Genomic DNA, 22,795 nt, shown 5'->3' with positions numbered 1-22,795 from the left:
ACAACATATTTTCCCATTAAACATCGTTCCCAGAACCATATATGTTCACACCACTACACAATACATACATACAAGAACCTGTCAAATGCCACAGTGATGATTACTTTATGGAATTGCTCTGTCTGCACCGCTGAAGATTGACTCACCTCGACCTTCCAAGTGCTCGAAGTGGCTCCAGCAGCAAGGTAATCAGATTTATTTTCTGATTGACCTCAACTAGAAAATATTTAACCCAAAAAGTATTGACTGTGTATAGAGTATTACGCTTTCATGATAATAAAGTCATTAACACATGAGACTTTGTTGTAATGTCAAACAGAGTACACCATTCTGAGTCTGCAGCAGAGTGCTGAATTCATCCTAATACATAAACACTCTGCAAAACATGACAGGATTTGATGATTCACTAAATCCACTTTAGTTTTTTTACATTTTAAGTCTCACAAACATGTTTTTAGCTACACCAACATGAAAGAGAAGACAAAAATTAAGTTTAATTAACCCTTGAAAATTTTAGTCACAGTTTAGCATTGCTTAGATGAAAGGAAACAGGATAGGCTTTGTATTCAACTGTATTTTGCTGGGGGGTAGAGGTAAAATCACTCAGGCTCACTAAATCACTAGTTAGCCTGAGCGATAAACTTAAAGTCCTTCTTGCAAATTAAATCCCAGTTTTATTGAGATCTCAAATTTATTGTGACGTCCAAGCAGAAAATCACTCTACAAACTCTTGCTCTAACATTCATCCCTCAAATTAAAAATCAGTCCTACTTAAGGAACCTGCCACTCCAACATGATTTTGCAGGGATGGAATCGCACTGAAACTTTAACAGGTTAAAATCTGTAACACAGTGGGACCCTTTCTCCTTAATGGCCAGCTTCCTGACTTCTACTCGAGCTGAAATGTGATTGTTGGGGTTGCCTCGTGTAAGTAATCAAACTCAATGCTCCATTTGTGTGTTTACACAGAAGTAACAGGACCATGTGATTTCTCTTTTTTTTTTCAATCCAAAGCCTACAGGGCCTTGGAAAAGTATTCCAACTCCTTGAACTTTGCCCTATTTGTTCTCACTATAACCACAAAGTTCAATACATTTTATTGGGATTTTGTGAGAAAAGAAAACACAAGGCAGTTCATACCTTTGGAGTGGGAGGAAATGATTTATTGATTTATTGATTTTAACTAATAGAAATTGGGAAAATTGTAGCATAACAATTTAATTCAGCCTTAATGATTACTAACATGCTTTAAGTTGGAAACGTTTTGGGGTACATCTTTGCCCACTTAGTATAACAGAGATTAAAATTTTCCATGTTGATCTTTGGTAATAAGAACAACATAAAGCTTAAAGTTCAGTGAGATTTGATGGAGAGTCTCTGCGAACATCAATTTTTAAGCTTCGTATTTAAGTCTGAACTTTTATTAGGCCATTCGTTAGCTTTTCCAGCTTCTAACTTAGGCTTCTTGGTTGCTTTTCTGAAAATACTTGCCCGATTTTTCAGAATGGTATGAGTCTTGGTAAGCACTCTTTCCTTTAAGGAAAGTTTTTAAAATTGTCCACAATTATCTCTGCCCTCTTACTTCTCAACTATGCGACACTTTCATTTAGTCTATCACATAAAATCAGGGTTAGGGTTGCAGGGCAACATAGCAACACCTAAAAACAATTTAGAGAGACCAATTTTTGCACAGAGAAAAACCAAAAATGTACAGGAAGAACACGCAAACGCCATGCAGAAAGACCCCAGGTCTGGATTGGAACCTAGGATCTTCTTGCTACCAGGCAACAGGTAACCCTGCTTTCTCAAATATGCTTATGAAATCTCTTGACGGAGTCTGGTCAGCAATCTGAAGAAAATGTTCATTATGCATTGTAAGCATAATGAAATGTGACGTTTTGTTAATTGAAGTCGAAAAACTGAAAAAAATCAACAACACACAAAAAGACATCTGTCACCAAAAAGAAAAGAAAACGTATGTAAATCTTGATAAAGTGTCAGAATAATATGCATCAATAGAACTTTTGCATCACTATACTTTCAACCATTTAAATCCAATAAATAGAAGCATTAGAGACTGTTAAAGCACTGAATCAAATCCTTTTTATCTCGATGCATGTTTTTTGCATTGCTGTCTTCTATACTTTGTTCATCCTGAAACAACACTTCCTGCAATTGTCTTTCAGCAGACACACAAGTGACTGCACAGTCAGTCGCGCTCTCTTTCTCGCGTGCACGCACCCACAGTCATCCCAGCCCTGTAACCCCCCCCCCACCACCACCACCACCTCCCTCCTTCTCTCCCTTTCACAGAGCTTCTACCGCAAGGACAGCACCGGCAGAAAGTTTGACGAGCGGATGATAGGGCAGAGTGTCTTCTGTGAAAGAGAACATAAAGGGGATGTGATTAAACATGTGTGTTTGAGAAAGAGAGAGAGAGAGAGAAAGTGAGTTGAAAGTACAAGACACTGAAAAGTTAGAGGGCGCTCGTAGTGTCAAGCAGTTTGTCTGTGTGACTCCTTTCGTCAGTGCACGGCCGGGCTCCAGCTCTGCAGCACCACTCCCCTGTCAAAGCAGAGATATCTTCTCCCCAAGCACACACCGGGACGTCCTGCTGCTGCCTCGCTGATTGACTGGACTGCTGTCGGACAACAGAGGAAGCTCTCCCTGGACCGGTAGGATTTTGATCTCAGTTCTCATCTAATGGTTTTATTTGCTATAGGACAGAAAGGTGCACAGTGTGAAAGCCAAGCAGAATTTTAGTGGGCGTAGTGTGTTTTGTGAAGACTTCACAAAGTATGGGCAGTTTTTGTTTTTCTTTTCAAATTTTGTATTGCTGGTAAGATTGTTGTTTTAAGACTCATCTTCACTTATCCTCCTGGGAAGCAGTCAGCTTTGGTTCTGTTCATCTTGGGAGAAGCACTGGTTTATTCTGGACTCAGTTTTGCGGCTAATGCAAATGCCATAGAAATTACACAGATATGCTAAGTGGGGAAAGAAAGAAAGAAAGAAAAAAAAGAAGCAAAGATTGTGGTGACTAATAGACACACATGCTTCTCTTTTTTCTGGTTTCATTTCTTTGGATTTTGTAAGTGCCGTTTCCCAGGATGGGTAAGAGTAGAAAATTGGAAGCAGAAACACCCACCCTGGGGAGCAAGTATGTCCACAAAAAGTAGTAAGAGACTAAAAAAAAACAAGAAACAAAACTTGAGTCTACTGAAACAAGGGGTTAGATAGACAGTGAGGTAGAGATGATGTGGGAAGGAGTTGTGTTGACAGTCAGTGTAATTAAGTCGCTTTCCCATTGAGAACCTCTAGAATTGTATTTTAAATGCATCAGTCAGTGCAGCTCACACTTATTAAGCACTGGTTTCTCAAATATTAAATGCAGTTCCTTATATGCAATGCATTTTGTCCAAGGGTACATAATAAGAAAAAAATGTCATAAAAGTGTGTTTGCTGTACGTTATGTTTTGCTCTTCATCTCCTCTTCCTGGTTTGTCCGTACGCTTCATAAAGGTTCCTGCACAAAACCTCTGCTGCCAACGTTTTGTCCCGTTACATCAAACTTTTTTTGCTTTATTTTTGTTCTCCTATGTTGCTCTAATTTTAGGCAAGTTTATGAGGTTTCATAGCCCATAAATCAAACTTGTGTTCCGTGTCCATTACAAAAATCAGGGACTAGCAATAATAGCATGTTTTGTTTAGTTTGGGAAGTTTGTGCTTTGACATATTTCAAAACTCGTAAAACGTGCTGTTTCGTGTGGTCATACATTTTCTGTTTTTATTGGGGTTGAATGAAGCAAAAATATTCGCAGATTTTATCTTTGGCATTTCGGCCATTTTAGCTGGTAATACAAGTAATTGATAGTTGCAGCTTTTAGGAGAACCCACTTCATAAAAAGTTTGAACCATTTCCAGGGAAGTAAGGAAAAATTGAAGATCAGTCTGGGCAGGCAAACTGAATGGGAAACATTATAATCTCGAGTGTTTTGTATTTCTGTCAGTAAAATAACTCATCAGACCTCATGTTTGTTTGACTGCTAAATGCTGAAGTTGAGAGAGAGCAACTCGTGCTTTTTTTCATTCTCAGACCACAGTTCCACCGTCCACACAACGAAAACTGTTCAACATTATTGCAGCAGCAAAGTAACTGGACACTGAGGCCTGCAGGTTCACACAAACATTGTAAACATGATGACTCTTTCCATTTTGGGATGCTCATTAAGCATCTCTGGTGTGTGTGATGCTGTTTGCTCACCTGACAGATACTAAATGATACACATCTGGATTTTATTTAGGGGTAACAGGAGATACAAAATGACAAAAGAGGCTGAACTGAATAACACACCACAATGTTAAGATTTTTGAATTTAGTTTTTTTTTTTGTTTCATTTTTTTTTACCAAAATGAATTAGCAGCTTTTGATCTATTAGCAATTTGTGCTTATAATGTAATCTGGTCTAGCAAACTGAAGTAAATTGCCTCACTGGTCATTGTGTCTGCTGTAATCAGGTGAATGTTGCAAATATCAGGAAAGGTTGCAAACTCAAGTAAGGTCATAATAAGGAAGACCCTCCAAAAAATGACATTTTATCAGGTTGTAACTTGTAAATCTTTGGTTTCAATAACTTGGTTATCAGTATGACCTTGAAGAGCTTTACAGTAAGTGGATTAAAGCAGGAACAGCCCTTGTATCAAAGATATTTGATTTCCTTTACTTTTTTCTTCACTTTGACCCCTGGTGGATATGAAGATATTTCACCATCCTTAACCTGAATGCTAAATTTAAAGCAGCCTGAGTGAAATCTCGCACTGTTGAGACTTTTGCGCCGCTGATGTATTAAATACCACATCTTAAACCTTTCATATCTGCACACATTGTTCTGCGCTCATGTGCTTCGTATACTTTTTCCACACAAGCTGTCACTGGAGAGTGAAGGCGTCGTAAAGCAGCACTTTCCAACATCATAGTCACTTTCCAGAGAAACCAGACGGGCGCTTTAGGCACTATCACTCCTCTCTGTGGTTAATCTTTGCTTTCGTGCTGGGAGCAGAAAGCCTGAAGAGGTTTCCCACTGCTATTCACAACCTCCAGCACCTTCGAGGTTCAAAGTCAGCATGCAGCTGCTACGCTGAGCTGAGTGAGACCTACCTAAACATACTCTAGATTTTTTTGGTTTGTTTGGGTTTTTCTTTTTTTACCATGCACCGTTCTAGTGATGAAAGAAAGAAATAAACATTTCTGCTTTATACATTTAGGCAAGGCGAGGGTCTTTTGGTTTTTAACTATTTCTATGCCATAAGTTTTATCCCACAGTGAAAATGAAAACGTCATGTGATTTCGCTTGTGAATTTCTGACAGAGATGTCTGAGACTTTGCTGTAAGTCACAGTTCCACAAACAGATGCGTTAATTGATGCTTCCAAGCATTACTAAATTGACTTGAAATGCCACTCAAAAGACTGAATTTCGACTCGTGCTGTAACTGCTCTGTACTTCACTTGACTTGACTAGTTTATTCAAAGACTCTAGTAGTGACTTTACTTTGATTTGCATTCTAAATGTTGACATAGACTGATTTTCTAAAGACTTCAGTCTCAGACCTGAACTACCTCTTGAAGACTAAAGACTTGACATGAACTTGAACTGTGAAGACTGAAGACTTGATGTGGACAAACTTTAGAAACAAAACATCAATTCATCTTAAAAATTCAAGAATCCAGACTTGATGTGAACTTCAAAGATTTGGGATTTGGCTCAAACCCTTAAGATCTACTCACACTTACAGACTAAATTCACTCTAACAACCAATCACTTAACTTGGAGTTGTGCTCTAATGTCATATGGACAGAATTCAATTTGAGCTTTATACACTTGTGACTTTCCTTGTAAGACTCAAGACTTATTTAAAGTTTGCATTTAAACCTCTAAAGCTCCTGTTTTAGTGGTTTATGACTTGCATTCATGTTCCAAAGACGTATAGCTTGACTTGGGAATTGAGAAATGTCTATCTCATCTGAGCTTTGGTGAAAGTAATCTGGAAAATCTGTCCACAGTTTAAAACTCTGTCACAGCTGAGCATAATCTACTGTGAAAGAGTATGTGCAATATATGAGCCTGAGACATGGACAGAGTGGCTTATAGTAATTTGATCATGTTAGCTGTAGCATTTCTCTCAAACTGGGCTCTTTATTAAACTTCAACTAATTTCACAACATAAACCCTAAAATAACTAGAACGCTCTCCTAGTTAATTTCACTTCACCATTTTCATCATAATAACAGCACCTTAAGGAATATTCTTTAAGAAAAATGCATTAACAAGAGTAATCTGAACATTCACATTCTGAACAACTGTACTTTTTTGAAAAATGTTTTATCTCAGACTTTTGGGCAGTTTATTAAGGTAACCTACCATATCGTGTAGGTATTTGGAGCATAACATGTACTTTGTCATTGGACCAGTCAAATGGGTTTTGTGAAACGTGAAGTTACTTGACAAATATTAGCTTATGATACGAAAATTATGCAAAAAATAAAATAAAATGTTATGTCAGGGCTTTTTTGAATTGGGAGTGACTAAACATCCTAACAAACACAATAATTAGAAAAACTGGCAGGTAAAATAAATTGCTTTAAGTTTGTTTTTACAGTTTTGAATCGGGTTAATACAGTATATGCTACTTATTGTTACAAATCTTATTACAATCATACCTTTTGTTCTTCTGCTTCTCTGTGTTCACATAGTATTTTCCTGCTTCAGTTTATTTTGATTTTCGTTGCTTCCTGTTTTACATTGTGAACTTTTTCCGAGTTACTTGAGTCCCTTTTTACCCTCGCTGTCAACACGCCTGACCTTTGTTTACTGACTTCCACTCACCTGTTGTTTATATGGCTTTAGTTTCCTCAGCTTACATTCTGCCAGGCTTCCTTTGCTCACTGCCAGACCTTTGTGTCGGCCTCTTTTCCTGACTCCTATCTGCCAAGTTTTAGATTAGTCTGTTTTCAATGATTTATTTGGCTTCCTTTCTCCAGCAGTGCTGTTTGTTTCTTTGCTCCTTCAGTTGGATCAATACTGCATATAATTACCCCATGTCTGCAGCCTTCTGACTACTGTTTTGCCTTTAAATCCATCACCTTCACCTTGCTGCTTAACTTAAAACAGCTCTCATTTAATGTGATGGTCCTGCTGGGAAACCTCGCCTATACTGACATTCAACACATTCTTTACCGTTATAGTTCCCACCCAAGTCACCAAAAGTACAACAGCAGTTGCTCACAAAAACAAAGCTTTCCAGTAGTTCAAGGAATATAACAAAGAGTCAGAGCCATGCTACCCAATTTCAAGCCTCCCATGACACAAATCCAATAAGTTCTGATAGAATTTGAAAGAAGCAAATCCAATTTGCTAAAACTCCACCCGTTAGAGTCAGTGTGTATCCCCAAAAGTTGTTTGTCCAAGCCCTAAGTTTACTTAATACTGTGTTGAAAATCATTCTGATGTAGCTGACAACCAATAATACCTTGATGATCTCAACAACAGAAATCAGCCTAAAATGCTTCAAGATGCTGCTAAAATTAGTGTTTTTTTTGTTGTTGTTGTTTTTAAAAATTAGGTCAATTTGAGTGGAATAGTCTTTTAACTTGAAAATAAAATGATCGGAACAGAGAAGGGGAAAAAGTAAAAACAGGCACATCAAAGCTTTTCAGTTTCACAATGTTTGTACCTGCTGTAAATGTCCATGTTATTTCCACTTTCCAGAGTGCATATATGTGTCTGCGCGATAGGGTGACCCCCTGGACGTTAAAAAAGCACATTCTTGTTTATAGGTCTCTGGCTTCCACTGGTTGCCAGGAAATCTGTCCGACTGATAACTCCACACATTCCACACACATCCCAGTGATCTGCTGTGTCATTTCACTCATTGACCCCTCCGACATAATGCAAGTTATCCGCCCTAAACAGCTGTTATCAAGAAGTAGAGTTTTACCATTTCCACCCACAACATCCGAACACAACATATGTACTTCATGTAGATGAGAGTTTTCATTTACCTGATTTTGAATCTTATTTTCGTATATAATTTGGTAAATGCCCCCCCCCACACCTCCCTGCCCTATGCCTTAATAATTTTCATTCTCACCATATCTTTTCCTCGAGTATTTTTTGTTTTTCTGGCAATCTGCCCTGCAACTGCTGCTCCCTCCATTACCGTATTGCCTGACTGCATTCTTCTCATTCCTACCGGCTTCCTGTGACTGGAAGAGCAGCGAGCCCCACTGGCCACAAGCCTCCACCTTGGAGTTCTACCCACATTAGGGAACATCTGTCATTTCTCTGCTTTTGGAAATTTATCAGGGAATCAAACTGCTTTGAGAGTCAACCACAATATATTTTTTCTCCAACAACCTGGCGATTAAATTCTCATTAAATGTAAGGTGAAAAGATGTGTTGAAGCCCCTTAATTTAAACTCTTTCTAGGGGATTTGTCATTGACCTCCGATCATGACATACCAGAGGACACACCCCCCGCGCCTTTTTTATATTTAATCACGTCATAGCCGCAAACTGGAATGTCATGACATGTCATGTTACAAAAGAAATTAGTTCATAAATTGAAGGAAAGTGATACATAGATTCAAACTTTTGTACAAATAAAAATCTAAATATTCTAGAGTGCATTTTTTTACTTCTTGAATCTAAAAAAAAGCATGTCTAACAATTTTTCCTGGAAGTAATTAATAAATACAGCTCACCCACTGAAGAACAGACTTGATTTGAACATTGTTTCTATGTTCAAACCTCATTTAAACATGAGTCAATGTGCCTTTAAATCATAAAACTTTAGTCTACACTGAGACCATGTGCAAATTAGAAGTTTCTAAAACTTGGAAGAATTTAACAGGCCAAACTGAAACACAAAGAAAGCTTTGTTTGATTCAGTGTGAATGGTTCATCTTGATTATTTTTTCAGTTGTGATGTTGCAGAAACAAAATCAATGTGCAGAAACAGCATTTTCGTTGTAAAATGGAGCAAACAGGGGTAAATCTGTTCATAGTTGTGTTTTAGTGGTGGGTGGAAATATTAATTTTGTACATCCGTCATGTAACTAAACTGATCAGGTCAGCAATAAACAGAGAAACAGCCAAGAAGCTCATGGCGACTGGAAAAGCTGCAGTGATACGCAGCTCAGCGGGGAGAATATGTGAACAGGACAACTTTCAGTTCTGCACTCCACAAATCTAAGCTTAATGGAAGAGCAGCAAGAAGAAAACCATTGTTTAAATAAATCTGAAATTTGCTACAAACCTTGTGAAGGACATGGGAAACAATAAAATACTCCTGCTGATATTACAACATAGTGGGGTTCTCTAGTGTTGTGGCTTATTGCAAATGCATGCCACACTTTTCAGCTTTTAGTACAATCTTTCTTCCACTTCACAGTTGCTTTCACAATAAAATGCACTATAAAATCTGTGATTGTAATGTGAGCAAATCTGAAATGCTGTAGATATTTTTTAAGGCACTGCAAGCCTGCTTAATAAGTCCTTCAGACTCACGTCCAGGCTGACCGATAATAATTTAATATAATTGTGCATAATATTTTTTGATTTTGCTGCTAATTATGTTGTAAATGCAAGGTCTTGTTTTGACATCATTCACATGAATAATATGCTAGTTATGGCTCATGAAACCATAATAAATAAGCACATTAATTTTTAGTTGCGCTGTTTAATTTTTCAAGCATCGATGCTAAACTGTCTAATTTCGGGGAAGCATGCCATAATTTCAGAGGCAATCGTTTCCAGGCACTCTCTACATCTGCTGCTGGGAGAAGCACTGTGTCAAGAATGTGGAGTTTAAAGTGGAATGTTATGAAATTCAATTTGCTTGAACGTATCTCAAATTGTTCAGGCCACAGTCAACCCTGTGACTGTGAGATGGCCTGCCAAGAGTACAGGGGAAAACATACTCTGTTGTTGATGGTAGCTTCTTCTTACTTTTTTTTTTTTTTTTTTTAACCCATCCCACAAATTTCCCCTTAGGTAAACATTTTATCTCGGCAGCAATAAAAACCTACTGACTGCCTCAGTAGGCCAGAACCAAGTCTGGGTCACATGAAAAAAATGTCTACTTTGTTGGCTTTTAAAAGCGGCATTCACAGAGATCGGCTTATCTTTGGCAGTTTGGTTTTGGCCACAAGCAGGGTGATGACTCTGAGACCTAAAAAAATCTCAATTTGGAGGAGAACATGTGAGAATGGAAAATCGAGTGGAAATAGATTTTCTTGGACGGGTGTCTGTGCCCGACTTTATAAGCACATGTGATTGAAAACAGAACCTTCTTGTCCAGAGGGTTCACATGATGGTCAGATCTTCAAATTAAAATGCAATTTATTGAAGTTAGTGGAGGATAAACGACAAATAAAAAGCTTGGATGGATCTTAGAATTTGAGGCTGTCCTCTTGGCTTGACTAATTTCGCACAGGCCCCTGTGGTTTACCAAATTATTTTAATGGCCATATTTACATTTTTGGGCAGTCTGTTGCTGTCTTCTCATCACTCTCTGTAACGTTATTCCATCTGGTGCCATAGTGTTTTCCCTATTTCCCATAGGTTTCAATTCTGAACATAAGGGCGGCTTGGTTGAACATGTTAACATGCATTACAATCACAAATTTCAATGCATTTAATGTGCAAATTCTTAATCTACAGAAATCTTCAAAGTGTGGGGTGTATTTGTGTTTACTTTAATATCCCAGATAAAACCCAGTGCCACCAGTCAATAATAATAATAATAATAATAATAATAATAATATATTAGATTTAAACAGGGTTATAAAACACCTTTTATTTCAAAGCAGTTTTGCATAAGTACAATCCAAGTATTATCCAAGTGTTATTGTTATGGTGAATTGAGAGACTCCAAACTAAGACACTTAATTTGCTCATTAATCAAAGTCTAAAGTTAGTAATTGGGTTTACTTCAGTCATTGCAAGCCAGAGTTATTTTATTGTAAAGCTCTGTGGATTGTCACCAGTGACTCATTGTTTCATTTTCAGATTTTCCCTCCCAGAACTGGTATTTTTGCATACTTGGGAGGGTGACTGAGGTGCATGCAAATGTGTTTTCCTGTTTATTTAACATGACTACCAGTGATATCCAATAATAGCATTCATATTTTCATTGCAGAAACTGAACAGGGCTTGCCATCAATGGTGGATCTGATGTCTAAACAGATAATAAACTGAAAAAACCCCCATTTTGCTACAAGTAAGACAGACAAAAGTGCCAAGAAAACGTCTGACTGTATTTATTAGTTTATTTTCTTTGTTGCTGCTTTTTGTAATTGATCACCTAGTTTTATTAGTATTTTTTTGGATCAAAAAGAATGGCAGGTTTTTATGATACGTCTCTACTAAGTGCTAAATTTGCAAGTTAACTTTTAGATTTCTATTCTCACAGATTGCTTTGTTAACAAACTCATTTTTAGAGCATTTTATTTTGCAATAAAGTGTTACAAGAGTATCACCCCAGATCTAAAAGAAAGTGAATAAAATATTTGGTCAAAGTTCCTAGTTAACTTATATCTAGTTTTGCACTATTATACCAAATATAAATTACAAAAATGCTTATGCCTGTAACACATATATGTGTTTTTGTGCTTCGTCTTATTTGTACAACTATTTAATTTTTTAATTTATTACAATATGTTATTCACATTTGTTTTATCTTTAGATTTGCTCTGTGTTCTCACTTATAGAAGACATCTAGCTTTTTCACACTGCATCACATGTCTCTAAAAGATTCATAATCTAATTTCTCTTACTTCTTATAACCATTGCAGACATTGTTCTAAGTACATCCCTAATCCCTCTTCTCTTAATCCCATCTTTCTCCTCTCCAGAATTGACTCAAACTACTTTAAAATCTTCTTCTGAATCCAAACACGGAAAGCTTTTTTTTTTAGGTAATAAGGTGCATTTTGAATATCTTCCTCGTTTACAAATATTCACTAATTTGGTTTCAATGAAAACTACGAACTTACAGATTTGTTGTCACTCAAAGCAGCTCTTCGGAGTTTAAATATTTATGAATATGACCCTTCATTGTTTTATTTAATAAGTCACTGTATACTAAAACACAACACAAAAAACTCGTCGAGATCATATTTACATGATAACAACTTGTACTTACTGGTTACAGTTACAACAGAAATGCATACATTTAAATTGTGGTTTGACATGAATATATTTTCAGTAAATTAGAGTACAACAAAGATTATGCAGCTTGGAAAAGTACACAATTTCCCGCCCTATTTTGTCAATTCAATCAATCAGTATCTCATTAATTCTATGCAGCGATTTTTCTGTAGGCTGAAAATTTTTTTTTTAGTTTAATTGCAAACAAAAAAAAATCACTTGAATGGACAGGTGAATTTATATTACACTACATAAAAACTTTTAATTTACGGATTTCTTTATAATAAGTCAACATAGAAAATAAGGTCTATTCTGCGCTTTAGGTTTTGCTGTAAATTTCCACAAGTGGAGAGATATCAGTACTATTAATAGATATTTATAATTAGAGCTAGGATATCTTGTTAGGCAGGATTCAATGCATCCACTTCTCAGCCAGATGTGAGACAAAGGTGAACACACCCACGCTCGCGCTGGCGCGCGCAATGCTCATCCTCACCCAGACGAGTTCAGCAGCAGATGGAGCCCTAACACCAGCAGCTCTCGCAGATGAAAGTGAGACGTTCCAGCGGGGTTTATGAGCAGTTTCGCCGCCGACAGGCTGTCAGAGCGAGCGAGGAAGAGGCACATAAATGCACAGCAGCGCTCTGTGTCGGTGGATAGTAATTGTTTCTGTAGCAGGAGCTCCTCGCGCTGCAGTAACAGCGGCGCGCGCTTTGGCGGTTGGAACGGCGCAGTAAACCGTCCGCTAACTGTTACTATAACGACCAGTTCGTTAAGAACAACGTCCGTCCTCGAGGATGATGAGGACACGTTCACAGACGACGTGTACAACTGCTGTCTGATTTCCACCGGCTTTCCAGGCGACCTCATTTTAAAAATGTGTCGCTTCTGAACTTCACAGCCTGAAAGGTAGGCATTGTATACACGCTAACATGCCCGGTAAACAACTTTCTAAGACTTCCTGTGAAAAAAAAAAAAGCCCACTAGTAGTGGGCTGTTTTGCTGTCATCAGCGTGCCAACTACATTACCGGCTTCCCGTGAAGAGTGGGAAATGGGAATTTAAATGTAAGCTGAGCTCTAAACGCTAAATCAGCTGGAGTCATTTTGTGCTATTTGTTTGTCTTATAAAGAGGACATGTACAGACAGGCTTTAGATTTGTAGCATATATGTCACAACTGACTTAACAACTGCAAGAAATGACTTACCAATAGTTGTTCACAAATTATGAAGTTTTTATGTTGATGTAGTGCTCTGTTGTGCAATAATGGTAATTGTAAGCACAATCAGAGGATGTAATTTTGAATAGTACTGTTTCCTCAGTCATAGTCAACCAGTGTTTCAGAATATCACTGAAAAGTTCTTTTAGAACATTACTTGAATTGAAAGCCATAGATATAGGTTTTTATTTTGATAATTTGATAGCTGTGTTTAACAGCTTCTCAGAAAGTACTATAATTCCTATAAAATCATTTTTAAAAAACAATAATGTTGTGCTATGGCCCAATCAATCATGGGAAGACAGCTGTCTTAATAGGTACCCAACAGACTGTCACTGACATGCTCCACATGAGTCATTGATTAAGAAGCTGGGGTTTCAGGGTGCTGTATCCAATGTAAAGTTAAGTGGAAGGAAAACTTTTGGATATGCATATTTCTCTTGCTAATCCCTTCTAGAACCAGGGATGACCTCTTAAACATTTTACCCACTGTAAGGAGAAAAATGATTGTATTGTTGCTCATTTCCTTTGCAAATCATGGTCCAAGATTTTGAGTCATGATTTAGTTAGCCATGTTGTCTACTCCTGTGTTATATTAAATTCAGAGACAGTGTAGCTGTTTGCCATCTACATTGCACACTTTCCTCTCCTGACAATTTTCATGTTGATGCTAATTTCATTTTCCAATATGACCTTCCACCTGTCCACATTGTGAGAAGTTTGTTAAACCAGTACCTGGTTTAATGATCACTGGTATCACTATGCTAAAGTGATTGATAAGCATGGGTGGAGTAATATGCAATAGAGAACCTATTGGATATTGCCATGAGACACCAGAGCCATGGAAACTAGCTAAGGATCACTATAAAAGCGATAGTAGCACAATTCAGTAGTGCCTCAGGCTGATTGTTTCCATGTCACAGCATACTGATGCAGTAATTCATGCAACAAGAGCACAGATGAAAATAAGTCATACAAATGTTTTGAAAAACTTGGTTCATAATTTACAATTATTAAGTAAGAAGAAAGACACACAGACATGCTGTGAGTTAAGTGAGCATGGATATCATGATTTGTGTACTGGTACAAAATGTTATCCTTTCTAGCACGAAAGTTTTAGAAACCAGTTAAACTTGTTGTTTGTGAAAAAAGCAGTAGTAAAACTCCAGAAATGTCTGTGCTTTTTAGTTTTGGTGTGCTGCTCCACAATAATCAGAGGAAATCATCTGTCCAACTCTTTGGAAGCTTTCTTGTTTTTTCTTTTGCCTGTGGACAATCAAGTCCAAACACACACACACACACACACACATAGTGCAAGTTTCCCATTTGACCAGGTTAGCTCTCTCTCTCGGCACAGATGAGGTCATAGTCTTAATACTGTAGCAGAGATAGAGTTACATTAGTTTCATCAGCACCATGCCAGAGGAATAAAGACCACCTGCACTCCTATTCACATTTATATTATACTTCAGTGTTGTAAGTCACAAATTTGTGTGATCTACCTATGTTTCTTTTTCTAAAGATAACTTTATGAAGAAATAATGTTCTGACCTGGTGAACAAAGGCATTTTCAACTCAACATAATTAACAATTTTACGCAGTTAGTGTCAGCAACTGGCCACACCTTAGCTTAACTAGTTGTAACTATGGTGTTCTATTTATATCTTTCTTATCACAAGTTTGTGTGTAGTGAGCATCCTTTTGACTTGTCTTGAGGTATGAAGCTGAGTTTCATTTCACATGGTTTGAGTTATTTTAAAGAAACAAGATGGTCATGTTTATTTTGTACATTTTTCTTTACATGTAACAGCTAAACTGAAGGACTGGTGTGATGATTTATAGAGTGGGGTGAATCAAAAGGCCTAAATTTTATAATAAATTCATTTATCTCAATAATTGTCATTGTGTTTTGCAGCTAATTGGCATATATTAAGAGCTTCATATAACTAATCTGTCAAATTTTATCAGGGGCCTTCTTTTGCAAACAGAGCCTATCTTATCGGTCAAGCCAGAAGACATTAGGGAGTTCACTAAACTGTTTAGTGCCAAATCGTTAGCTAAACATCTGATTATTGTGAATGTATGCGTGTCCCAAAGGTTTAGGCTATTGTGATGTGTCAAAAAATCTTACCTTTTATCAGCATGAGTAGTGTAAAGGCCAACTTATGCTAGTCAAAAATATGGTTGTTACTTTCTATTAAACAACCTACAGCTGTCGCCTGCATACCAAGGAGAAGCAGCCACTGATCTGTTTGATCAGATGTCAAAACTATTCAGAAGCATTGAGACTCCTTAACAAACCATCCACAGCTGAAGTCCAGTTATTGTAGATTTCAGCACAATGCGTTAAAGGCCAAAACAGAAGGACATCCATTAACACTTTCTATTTGCAATTTTATGTAGTTACTTTAACTGTAGCTGGACATAATGTTGTGGGACATTAGTGTTATAAAGATTTTTTGTTTTGCTTTTTAGTCTGTGGACTGTTTTTCCTCTTTTCTATAAGGATGACTAGTCATACTGAAAAGGGCTCTTCCACCTCAAGGTTAAATCATTTATTTTCAGCATTTGTGATTCAACTCTTCAGTTGTATAATAACCATTTGCAGAAAATACAATTTTATGGTACTTTCACTGGCAGTGGACACCCGTCTGCTGTTGTTTTTTAAATCAACAAGCTTAAGACTATACATTTTATCCAGTACACATAATTGTGCTCCACAATTGTAAGAGGTAATGCCAGCCTTTTTCCCAGAAGAGATAACCTTTAAAAGTCAGCAGTGTTTTCCCCGTGTGAGCCACAGCAGTGCTCTGACAATAGGGATAGTGTTCTGGATCGACCAGAGGCCCAGATCACATTTCCTGTTCCTGATTTAAGATCAACTCAGCTGACTACTGATACAGTCTGCTTCTCAACAACACAGCAAAGGGACCATCACTTTGCTGTTTATTATTTCTGTGTGTACGGGTGTGTGTGTGTGTGAGAGAGAGAGCGAGAATGAGAGAGATAGACAAAAACAGAAAGAGAGAAAGAGAAACAGAAATTGATAAGAAGATAGCATGATAGAGAGGGCAAAAAAGCAAAGGGTAAGAGTGGAAGTCAACAATCAGTAACTTTATTAAAGCCAGCAGAGGCTAGCACTGGAAGGTAGTCATATCATTCTTATTGACTTCAGGGTGAATTTAAAACAAAGAAGCCCTTCTCTGTGTATAATCACTTTACCCTTTGTGCAATAATAGTGATTCACAGTTATTGCCAAACCTATTAGCAGAAGTCAACATGAGAATCTGAGTTCTTAGTCAAATCATCCCTAAGGCAGATGAGTTAAAAACAAAATAAGGTACAGTACGTGCACTAATGTTTCTGTGTGGGTGTGCTAAGGAATTCCTTCACGTAACATTAGGTAATATCAGGATCACAGCGTGTTGGAAGATAGAGTGTAAAGATGAGATGTAGAGGCCACTGATTGGATTAAATCAGTGCTAAAGATGACCAGTCTCTAAATCTATTTCACATGAAAGAAATAAACTACTAGCTCCCATCAGGTTAAGTCCAGGCCTATTCTTAACTTGAATAATTCATGGTAATATTACTATGATACTGCTCACACAATGTATTTGAAAATGTGCAATTAGTATAACAGTTTTTCTGACTCATTTTCTGCCTTCTCTTCTGTTTTGCCTCCTAACGCCTCCTTCACAGCCTCACTTCTCTTCCTCTTCTCTTAGGCTGTTGACTTCACACATACCTATGTTGAAGAAAGTCAGGATTCACCTGGGAGAAACTTACCAATTCAGGACAGATTGAGGAAAAGAAGTCAAAAGGCTCCCACATACTCGGGTGTACTTCACTCCACAGAGGTGCAAGCGCACTCCAAGCAGACTCAAAGTGGGCGTCTGCCGGATACGTCTGCGCAAAGGTACATTTTTAGCAGAGAATTGTACATAATCACTTGCATGGACGTACAAAGGCATTTGCAACTTGCTCAAAGAAATGAGAAACAGCTTGTTTGATGTGCACAAGTGACACAAGGATTTGAAGCTTGAATAAGTAGTTTTGAGAATTTCTATTCTGATCTGAGAAATGCACCGAAGTGAAACTGAGAAAAACTGTTATTTACTTTGTCCCAAAACTGCATCATGAGTAATCATTGTCAGCCAGGGTGTTAAAACATCAGTCATTTTATTCACACTGTCACATACTTTGGTCTACATATCTTCGAAGAAGATGCAGTTCTCATGACTGCATTCTTGGACATAACTAGCAATGTTATATAACCTTCCAATAATAATAACACCTTTCAACCCCTATAATAGATTAAGTTATTTTAACAACTTGTTGGCCTGTGTGTTTGAATCTTGTCGGATGAGTTTTTGCTTCTGCATTCCAATTCTCAACCTGCCCACTGTGACCAACATCATGAAAGGTTTGATACCAGCGCACTGCATTGATTGCATTTGTAGTCCCCAGAAGGTTGCTGACAGGCAATGCAGCAGGATGATTTCACACCAATTGCTTATAAAAGCTGAAATGCAAGATTAAGATGTTATTGGCATCATAAGTGTATGCTCAAAAGCAGTCTTTAAAGAAAGCATAATTTATATAGAATGTTGTGTAGATATATATCAGTGTGATTAAAATTTAGGACACTTTTTGTTCTCTTGTCTTTGAGATATTTTCAGCATTATCTTCTTCAGAAGTGTTGAATGTAACACAGGTCAGAATGGAAACATTGACCCGCTGTAATGAAAACTATTAGTGTCCTTAGATAGGACCTACCATATTGATTTTGCTCATCTTTAAAATAATTTTATAAAATTGTAAATGCAAATTACATTGTGATAAATTGGAATATGATAGGTAAGTTAATTAATTTGAACACAGAGGGATACATTCCAAGCTTTAATTTAGTATTTTTTCATTTTGTAACTAAAATCTGTTTATAGTCTATGGAGTATTGTCCAGTGGAAGACGAGAGACAACTGAGACAACAATGCAGAACAGCTGAATGGTGATATTAAAGTAAATTGGGCTTCCCCAAAACATAAACAGTGCTACAGGCTGATTATTTCCATGACAAACTGTGGTGATACAGTCATTAAAACAATTCAAGTATTGAGTGCATACAGTGCAGTACATGGGCATATTTCTTTGTAGGCTCATATTTTTTAATTTTCTGATTGCGGACTTTCAATAGCTGTATGCCATTATGATGCAAATTCACAGAAATAAACATTTCTCAGTGTATGCAATGGCTCTATAAAATAGATTCCCTTTTTAAATTAAATTACTGATCAAACCATAAAAATAAATTCAACAAATAGCTAAGCTGACTTCACTAAATAACTAAATGAACTGTAGAATTTCAGTTCCTGCTGAACTTCCAGGTTATTTTTAGTTCTATACAAACCGGTTTCCGACATGTGGAATGTACGCTGTGAATGCATTGTTATTGATGCTACGAGAAAAAAAAATCATATTAACTTTGCCCTAATGAACTGGTTCGTCTTTGAGGTGTGACTGAGAACTTTCATTTCACTTGTCCTAAATTTAGTTTGGCTTTTATGATGCACCTGAAAGTTGGTAAACATGGAAATGCTGGCAACATGTTTTCTCTTTAAACTGAATGATTATATTCAGTGTGGATGCAGACTGCCTTTAGCCCCTTGTTGAAACATCCAGGTATCCTGTTACAGTTTCTGAAGACAGATGTTCCTAGGGGCAATACAAAGCTTACAGTCCTCTATGCTATAATTACTGGAGGCCTGATCATATGAAGAAAGTAGCTCTCGCATCCTGTTCTGACCACACTCTCGTATACTTACTAAAGACTAACAAGTCACATAAAACCAAAAAAGAAATAAGACCATTTACATTATGTGCAATCTGATGGATTAAAAACTTTCACAAAGGTCTTGATTATGGGAAACCTTCTGTTGTCCTAGGTCATGTTAAGGTATGTATTCAGAAATTGTTGTGGCACTGTGGAGAATTTCTGCAAATAAATTTTTGAGAGGAAAAGAAGAGCAGTGGTGATTAGTTTTATACCAGCAACTGAAACATTACCAGAAGGCTCTGAATTTGAACAACTATTCAAAAAGCAGTAGAATTGCTTGTTACTTTAAATAACTCAAACCTCAAATTTACTGTGGCAAGATTGAATGTTGTATTGTACATAAATTCTGAGGGATTATGCTTAATCTTTAGATATACAGAAAAAAATAATAATTCCAAAAATATTCTAAATTGCTTGTCTGAATCTTAAGTGTTTCTCTCAAATTTGAGAATGCCATTACTGCACATTCCCAACATTTGAGCTCAAGTGGCTTTCACAATGTTTTCAAAAAAATAACATCTGGGAAGTGCATGACATGTTTCTGTTTAACCTCCTGTACTCTGATATCCCTAAATAAAATCCAGAACAATCAGTTGTGTTCAATCATCACCTAATTAGTAAATCGAGTTTGGGCTACGTGCACACCATGACATCTACAAATCACATTGACCACAGGCTGCTTGAACACACGAAAAAATATGAAGCTCTAGATAAAGTAATAAAATATAAATTTTTAGTTACACAACTCCCAATCTCTACAATCTCGGGATGTTTTTTCAATTCATGGCATAAAAACTGTATGGTTTTTCCTGGAAAGAGGCATTATCATTCAATGCAATCTATTTTCAGAGACCTTACTGTCATGAACATGTTTCCTTTTTCCTGTAACTTGGAGTTGTACTTAAGTTTTTGACTGCCACTTCAACAAACAGTAGACAAATAAATTTGTTAGCATTTGTTAGCTTTCATAATACTAATAATACATTCAAAGCTCTTATACGCACTCCTGCCAGACAAGTGGTGTGTTGCTATTAATATGTTGGGAAGCAGCAAACTCACTGTTCTGAAACACATGTGCATGCATAATTGTGCTCAATAACGCCAGTGTTTGTCGACAGGTGATGCTAAAAATACATCGGTCATCTCGCATGCACTGAAACTTACACAAAGAGCCTCAGTGCTCCTTCAAAAGAAACAAATGGTGACTATTAATACACATGCACCAGCACTGATGCACTAATGCATGTGAATGCACCATCAACTGTCACACAAACAGACCCTGGTTATGCAAACACAAAGGCCTGCTGTGTACTCTCAAAAGAAACAACTGCAAGCTATTAATATCTCGGGGTGCATAGGATGGACGCACACAGGAGGATGAACACATTTGGAGATTGATACTCCAGCTGCTCGGAAGCAGGGGACAGAATGTGCCCAGCAGCTGTGGATTCCTATAAACGTAGGAGGAGTGGGTGCGGGGGGCGACTGGGTACTCCCGCTAGAAGATGCCAAGCATGGTGAAGTAGCTGTCACGTTATGGACCTCAGGAGCTGGTCCAGTATTAAGGAGCTCAGTTCTCGACATACGCAAACCGCAGGGGGTGAAATGCTTGAGCATCTGGAGGCTAAAAATTGTGGAATTGTGGTATCTATATCTATACTTTAACTTAACTTGAAGTTTAGTCTAGTCAAAAAGCAAAGTCGGCATAATATTTAATTTGCAGCATGAATAGAATTACTGCTGACAGAATATCTGTGAATCTCGCGAGCTGCAGTGAAGCCATTCAACGAAAATAGCAGCTTCTGCTTGCCTAAATGAACCTAGAGGATGTTATGGTGCAGACTAACTTTAGAAACAGGAAGTCACTGTTTCTGTGTGAGTTTCTGTCTGTGCATGGGTGTGCATGCACGCCAGTAAAGTCTAAGCATGTGTGTTTGTTATGCGTGTGTGAATGTGTGTTTGTGTTAGTGTGCTGCTGCACTGGGCCCACAAAAAGAGGATGATCGTGTGAAACGAATATGCTATTACAGAAACCAGAAGTTTGCCTCCTGCTATTTTTAGCACAACAACACTTTAGAGAGAGAGAAGCAAACATACAGATCTTATCAACTCAAACTTCTTCTTATTCCCACCAGATTTTACCCTGTAATTGTATTTGTGAAGCACAGTTGGTAAATGAATACTACACCTAAATAATGTTCGCTACAAACATATTAATCACTGTGAAGCAGAGTTAAAAAGAAGCGTATAATAGTTTTAATTCTTCTGAAGAACAGTGGTAATATGATAGGAAGTAATCATGAGTGCCTCTAATCCCTCAGGGTGAATGGAGATGAAATCTTATCTCTCTAGTTGGCTCTTTGAATGCAGAGTGCAGTGACCAAGCTGGTTTTCTGTCAAGTCAGATGTCATGAATCATGCTGAAACTCTGCCTTAAGATAGATCATTAGTGCATAAACTCCAAACGCAGGTGTTTGGAAAGTATTTTAGACTGAATCCCTACAGGATGACTTGATCTCACTTAGATGTATTCTTTTCTAAATTGCCTGTAACCGTTTTAAGCTGCACTTTTTGTTGCACGAGATGGATTTTCAGTTCCTTTTACAACTTTTACCAATCGCCACAACAGAAATATGTCTGTTTTCAGTGCCTGCATGTCAGAAAGTCACAACCAGAAAAGCATTAGTCTTAAAATGCTAATTGTTTTTTTTGAGTGTCTAAAGGATTCCCTCTTGCTCAGATATGTTAGCAATGTAGCTTTAGAAAATAGTACTAGAGGTTTCCACAACCTTTCAAGTTTGTTTGCTCTGCTTTTGTCATCTTTTCCAGTGGGATTTTGAACAATTTGCAGACCATTCTTTAATTGCTTTTGAAAAAAATCCCACAACTTCTATACGAAATGCCATAAAGTTAACATTGACTTTTGTCCTGGCAATCAAGGCTTATACAAATCTTCAACATTTATGACAGAAAAAGCCCCCATGCAGTTTTTCTGTGTAAAAATATACCGCAGGTGTTCCTTTTCTGACTTCCTGATTATTTCCTTTCTCTCAGGGGAGTTGACTTGTTTGGTGCTCGTGTGTGTTTTTGTGTCTGTGAAAGTGTTTGCAGACTATCAGAGTCCCCTCCACCACCACTCGTCTAGTGATTGCTTAATTTCTTTAAAAACACTCAGACATTCTTTTGGTAATACTCACTGTGCTCCTCTGACTGGTTCTTCAAGCTGTACCTTAATTTTTTTGTGTGTTAGAATGAAAAAGAGAACATATCAAGTTAAAAGGAAAAAGCAATAACATTGTTACATACTGTCAAGTCTCACATGCCAGCTGAAAGTTAACTGGTATTGTGTGTTTTATTTAGAAATGCAGAAAAAATTATGCGTTGTTCACATTTTTTAAAGTGTGACTATTTTGCTTCTGTAAAGAGATGTGCCAGAAATTCTGCATTGGTTTTGCTGTCACACAAACAAATCTAATCACAAACTTTCATCTTAAATTATACAAAATGTGTTTTTGATTTTTAAACTAATCTGC

The 22,795-nt window shown here is 37.3% G+C and overlaps 1 protein-coding gene across 2 annotated transcripts in view; it reads left to right on the top strand.

Moving 5' to 3' along the window:
• The first annotated feature begins 2,327 nt into the window (after positions 1-2,327).
• Positions 2,328-22,795, top strand: part of LOC102216565 (histone deacetylase 7-like) — a 50,300-nt gene continuing 29,832 nt past the window's right edge. Inside the window, exons 1-2 of one of the 2 annotated variants that reach the window (XM_014468390.2) lie at positions 2,328-2,675; positions 17,155-17,345. The gene's annotated coding sequence lies outside the window, so the exon portion shown is untranslated. Of the gene's footprint in view, positions 2,676-12,732; positions 13,117-17,154; positions 17,346-22,795 lie in introns of those variants that run through there. The other variant, XM_023324742.1, reaches the window with a different exon arrangement.

Source organism: Xiphophorus maculatus, chromosome 20 (assembly GCF_002775205.1).
Source record: "Xiphophorus maculatus strain JP 163 A chromosome 20, X_maculatus-5.0-male, whole genome shotgun sequence".
NCBI classification, from domain to species: Eukaryota; Metazoa; Chordata; class Actinopteri; order Cyprinodontiformes; family Poeciliidae; genus Xiphophorus; species Xiphophorus maculatus.
Note: the sequence above shows the minus strand (reverse complement) of the source record. Positions and strands in the feature narration are given on the sequence as shown.